The sequence below is a fragment of the Rutidosis leptorrhynchoides genome, chromosome 6, assembly GCF_046630445.1.
Source record: "Rutidosis leptorrhynchoides isolate AG116_Rl617_1_P2 chromosome 6, CSIRO_AGI_Rlap_v1, whole genome shotgun sequence".
In the NCBI taxonomy this organism is placed as follows: domain Eukaryota; kingdom Viridiplantae; phylum Streptophyta; class Magnoliopsida; order Asterales; family Asteraceae; genus Rutidosis; species Rutidosis leptorrhynchoides.
This window is the reverse complement of record NC_092338.1, coordinates 441,550,880-441,557,638: the sequence shown is the minus strand read 5'-3', so window position 1 is coordinate 441,557,638 and position 6,759 is coordinate 441,550,880.

The window sequence follows — 6,759 nt, the reverse complement described above, 5'->3', positions numbered from 1 at the left end:
TGAAACGTGATGTTGTGAAGTATGTTGAGCAATGCGTCACGTGTTTGCAAGTTAAAGCCGAGCACCAAAAGCTGTATGGTAAGTTACAATCGTTAGAAATCCCGAAATGAAAATGGGAGCACATTACCATGGACTTCATCACAAAGTTACCTAAAACGGCGAGAACCCAGTTTGATTCGACTTGGGTTATAGTTGATCGACTGTAACGACCCGTCAAAATCGCTATTGACGCGGCACATTAATCATTGATTCCACAGTGAGGTTTTGACCTCTATATGATACGTTTTGATAAAATGTTCCATTCATTAAAATAAGTGACTTTCTAAACATAGAAAGTTGTAAACATGTGGGCGAGTGCTTAGGTATAAGCAAAACCCCGAAATACATAAGTCTTTAATTTACAGGTTGACATCACAGTCCAATTATTTATTACACAACGCAGTTTTATTTTCAATGCAATAAAATTTGTACAAAGCATGAGAGACTCCATGCAGGCAACAAGCACATCACAGCGGAAGCATTCTAAGGACCTGAGAATAAAACATGCTAAAAAGTCAACACGAATGTTGGTGAGTTATAGGTTTAATTGCTCGAGTCATAAACATATATAAAGATAGACCACAAGATTTCATCAAAAGTTTATCAATAGATTCTACGTAACAGAGCACCCTGGTAACTAAACTTAACGCTATAGTGATAATTACCCCATTCGTTTTAATACACGCAAACCAACGTGTCTTAAACTCAAATAACATACGTCCGTTAAAAGGCTAGCGCTCTAGCTCGGACGGGGATGTCAAGCCCTATGGATCCATATACAATTATTCGCGCCCACCAGTCCATATCCTATGTACTGGCAGCTACTAGTTACCAAAGCTAAGGGATTTTCGGTTTAACTCAGTGTAGAATTTTGTATGTACTTGTGTCTTATTGCGTTTAAAATAAATTGCATGTATTCTCAGCCCAAAAATATTTAAAGTATTTAAAAAGGGAGACTATAACTCACAGTTCAATATTGAGACTCAATATTGCAGGCAAATTGCGTAGACGTAATGATGGTAGACGACTGTATGGTTGGCCTTGGATTCAAGAACAATACCCCGAACAATACCCAATATTTCCTTATTTTAAAACGGTTTGAAACCCGAATTAAAAATACCCTCGAATATACTTTATTATTATTAAACTTAAAATTAAAATTATAATTAAAATTATAAATATAAATTTTAAGTACAGAATAAGAATGAAAAAAAACGTCGAGCAAAACTGACCTTTTATAGTACTTTTCGATTTACTGTAGCTCATGCGATCGCATGAGTTTTTAGTGTTTTTGCCATGCGATCGCATGGCCGTCTTTTCTGTTTTTGTTTGCTAGTTCGTCGACTTCAAATAGTATTTTACTGTAGCAAACAGTGTTTTACTGTAGCAAATAGTGTTTACTGTAGCAAATAGTGTTTACTGTAGCAAATCACTGTCGTTTTCACTGTAGCACTGTAGCAAAATACGGCTTCACTGTAGCAAATAGTGTTTTACTGTAGCAAAGTCATTTTTACTGTAGCAATTAATGTTTTACTGTAGGAAAGTCGTTTTTACTTGTACATCTTATAATATATATATATATATATATATATATATATATATATATATATATATATATACATACATATATGTATATTTACATAATATTAAATCATAAAGAGAATTGGTTTAAATTAGTCGAAATTTTTCGGTTCAACACATCGACTGACGAAGAGTGCTTTGTTTGTTCCCATTAAGGAAGCGATATCGTCGGAGACCTTGGCTAAGTTGTTTATCAAGGAAGTCATCTCTCGACACGGTGTTCCTATATCTATTATTTCGGATCGAGATACTCGTTTTACATCTCGGTTTTGGGAAAAGTTTCATGAAGATATGGGTACGCAATTGAAGTTGAGCACGGCGTATCATCCTCAAACAGACTGTCAAACCGAACGTACGAATCAAACTTTGGAGGATATGTTACGAGCATGTATTATCGATTTTGGTGGTAGTTGGGACGAGCATTTGCCTTTGGTGGAATTCTCGTACAATAATAGTTATCATACTAGTGTTGGGATGCCACCTTATGAGATGCTTTATGGGCGTAGGTGTCGAACCCCGATTTGTTGGGGTGAAGGGGGACAAAAGGAAATCGGGAGTACCGATTTGGTTTTAGAGACGAATAGCATGATTGATGTGATTCGAGAGCATTTGAAAAAGGCTCAAGATAGACAAAAGTCTTATGCCGACAAGGGTAGACGAACGATCGAATTTCAAGAAGGTGACATGGTGATGCTTAAGGTTTCGCCATGGAAGGGTATTATTCGATTTCGAAAACGAGGAAAGTTAGCTCCTCGGTTTATTGGACCATTTAAAGTTTTAGCTCGTGTTGGTGAAGTCGCGTATCATTTGGAATTACCCGAAGAGCTTGCGGGGATCCATAATACATTTCATGTTTCCCATCTCCGTAAGTGTCTCGCAAATGATTCATCTTGGGTGCCATTAGACGAGATCGAGCTAAACAACAAGTTAGAGTATATTGAGGAGCCGATTGCTATACTCGATGAGAAGGTCAAAAGGTTGAGACATAAAGAGGTAAGGACTTTTAAAGTCCAATGGTGTCGTAGTAAAGGTTCCGAGTTTACTTGGGAGCCCGAAGAATTCGTGTTGGTTTATCTTCCTTTTTGTCATGCGGCTTGGATCGCGAGGACGCGCTCCGATTCAAGTGGGGGAGAGTTGTAACACCCCGTTTTTCCTGTACGTATCGAAAGGTACATACTTGATCATTTATACGTTTAAAACTCGCTAGTTTATGCGTAATTGTATAGATATATGTGTATATATATATACTTGATAATGTGTGCGCATACAAGTTTATGCATGGGCCTTGATAGCGTTAAGTCTTAGGAGACTATTATTGAAGGTTAAGCGAATGTAGGAGGCGGGATTTAAGTGTACGAATTAAATAAAATCAAATTTTGTTTAAGGTTGTCGAAGTGTCCAGGTGACGGCCAATGCCGCGCCGTGACAAACTGGGCCGCGTCGCGGCATATAAAGCAAATCCAGATCAGAATGTGGGTTAAGAGAGGTTGTTTTTCCTTCGTAATGTCGCGCCGCGACATATAGCGCCGTGCCGCGGCATCTCTGCTTTTCTGACTCCGATGTTTACTCTATTTAAAAGGGTTTTAGGGGTAATTTGGTCTTTTCACGTGTAGATCAGATTTGAGCATTTAATCACAACCACTTGTTCATTTAATGTAATTTCTTTTCTCTTTTCTTCCCAATTTCTCTCCCAAAACTTAAAACCCATTTGGATTAAAAGTGAGATTTGGAGTTGGAGAATTGTGAATCAAACCTTGGAGCAAGATTTAAAGTTGTTCCTTGTATCTCTAGCTACGCGTTGATAGTCTCGGTAAGTTCTAACTCTAACTTTTGAGTTTTAATTGATTAATGACTAGGGTTTGGTTACTAGAGACTTGTATGACCCATTTGGGGGTAAAATGGGTGAAATTGGGTTATGTTGTTGTTATGGAACCCTAATAACCATAATCTAGAGTTTGGTTTAATGAAATGGAGTTTGTAGGTGTTAATGGTATTGTCAAGCATTAAACACTTGTTAAAATGTTGTTGAAATGGTAAATAGGTCATGTTTGACAAGTTTGATAGTGAAAGTGTTAAATGGATCCAAAATGGGCTAGTTGACCTAGTTTGGGCGAAATGGGTATAAATTACCCTAAGTTTGTGTTAATTGAGGTTAGTAGACTTTAATGCACTAGCTTTAGTGGTTAAAGTCGGGTCTTGGCCATTTAAGGGCGGTATTGGTGTGGTTGAGTCATTTATTGCGAATTGGGTCATTAAATGCTCAGGTAAGTGTAATGTGGTTAATTCCACTAGTTGGTGTATTGAATGTGCACTTAATGAATTAGGTACATTGCCTTGAAGTTCGGACGTGCATAATTATCATCCTTGTGTCAAGGTGAGTGGAATAAGTATACATGTACGTATATGATGTGTTTACTTATAGAAATGGATATGTGTTGTCCAAGTTAGTGATATATGCGTTGTACGCTAACGGTTTTAAGAACGGATATATGTTGTCCAATTTAGTGTTATATGTGTTGTACACTAATGATTTATGAATGGTTATGTGTTGTCCGATTTAGTGTTATATGTGTTGTACACTAACGATTTTATAAACGGATATGTGTTGTCCAAGGGTTAGTGATATATGTGTTGTGCACTAACGGTTGTTGTGAACACCAATGGAAAATTAGAGTACCATTCCTTTTACGATTTGGTTAGCCATGGTTGTATGAATTGTGCATTAGCATACTTAAATATGAACTATATGCTTTTGTTATTGCTAGCTCAATGTGAATTGCGGTTATTGGTATATGCATAATGTTTTGCATGGTTGTCGAATTGCTAGCTTGTGTACGGTATTGTGTAAGTGTTTGCAAGTAGATATATTATATATGTGTATGTATAATTATTGCATTTACTAAGCATTAGCTTACCCCTCTCGTTGTTTATCCTTTTAGTTGCAGGTGCGGATAAGGGCAAAGGGGTTATCGGGCACTAGGTGGCCTTTGATGATGTTTTGTTGAAGTTTGAAAGTTGACCTAACGTTTTGGTAGTTTAGTCCCAAACCATGCTCAAAGGGTCGTTTGGATTATAAACTATTGTTGTAGTGGGTCAAACTTGTATTGAACTTAATTAATGGCCTTCGTGCCTTTTGTAAACATTTAAATTGTTGAACGTTTAAATGGAACTTGTGGATTGGTTTACATATTTTATTGGCGCGTAAATGTGTAGTATATAAAAAAAAAATATTTTATCGTATGGAATACGGGTTGGGTTGTTTCAATGTACAGTTGCGGTTTCTAATATATATACATATTTGCCTTTAAAAAAAAAAAAAAAAACTAAACAACCATAAATAGTTACTTTTTGTGATAGCTGAAATTGATCAATGTTATTCAATAATGCTTCATGATATTCACTTATGTTTCTGAGTCCATAATTGAAGCACGCTTTGATACTTCACTATAATTGGATCTTGTGCGATATGAAGATTACTTAATAAAGAATTTGATCTTCCTATACAAAGTATGATGAACTTTGAAGTGAGGTTGACTTGTTTCTAGTCAAAACTATTTGCTAAGATTGTTGTACTATTTTTGATTTTGCATGGAATATACTTGAACAACATTTGCAATTCAGAATGTAATATGCATGTGTAGATAAATGTTATTGGAAGATAAACACACACACTAGAAGATATTCATAGTTAGAAACATAAATTAAAGAATTAAAGTTGAAAGATTGGTACATCAATTAAAGATTAAAGATATGGGTAAAATAAACGAACAAATTAGAAGAAGCTTAATTTTGGAACAATAGAAAAAGTAAAAAATGAAACTTACCGAATACACTCGATTCACCTGAACCTAGTGTCATGAAATTGATTATACAAAAGGGTTGAATTTGGGTCTGATTTAGATATCAGAAGCTTTAATCGAGAAAAAAATCGAATAAGAGAAAAATAGGAAGATGGGATGGGAAATAAAGATGAACGCAAATTGCTCGATCTGCCCAATAACACAAGAAAACTGCAACTTTCAAAACCGAATAACATACCTATAAAATTTAACCATGTTAAAGCTACTAAATGCACAGCAACATAATTATCATACCAGCAGCTAGGGTTGAAAAAAAATAAAAATAATAATAACACTCTGTGAAGGTTGCAAAAATAACAACAACAAAAAAAGTCGTAAAAATTACATCGTTTGTAGTGGAGCTCGTGACCGAATCAGACATCGTTGGTGGTGGACAATTAAAAGTTGTACAGATCTCAGTGAAGGCCGGTGGTTTAAATCGTACATCCGTCACCAACCACCATGAAACCCAATCATCGACCACCAAAAAATCCGGCCAACAACCACGAAAAAATCCGGTCAGATCTACTATTTTCAGTTGCCGAGAACGAAGTTTTTGTCACAGTAAAATCCGGTCAATCGACCGTCAATTGTTTACAATCGAGAATCCGTTGTTTACAATCGACCATGAAGAATATCTACATCGAGTTGCAATTTTCTGGTAATGATCAAACTTAAACCCATTTGTTAAAGATAAGGAGGTGTGGCAAAGACGAATTTTGATTTTGTGGAAAAGACAAAATTAATATAGGTGTTTGATTTTGTTGAAAAGATAAATTATAATTTTGTTAATGATATTTGATTTTGATTTGGTCTTAAGGAAAAAAAAAATTGAAGTTGGTTAGAAAAAGAAAGAAAGATGAAAAAGGGACCCAACACAAGAATTATTTGGATCTATTTATTAAATATAAATATAAATAAGTGAGTTGATGAAACTCCTGTAAATGACGAAAATACCCTCACATGCTTGGCACATGATTCAGTTTTAACGAAAAAAGTTAACAGTGTTAGTGAACTGGCTATCCTTGCTCCACTTTTAAGTCACAAGGACTATCCACACTCAAATCACCAACTTTGTCTATCCATGCTGGCTGGTACAAACCACATGGACTATCCGCGCAATTTTCTCTTATGAATATTTAGAAGCCGCTAAAATATACTCCATCTGTCTCATTTCAATAGTTCACTTTCTTTTTTCAAATTCTTTTGTATTAAACTTTGACTCAAAATATTTTTGTTTATGTTATATATTATTCGATGAAATTTATAAGAATAAATTAATGTTCAAATGTGTTTTCAT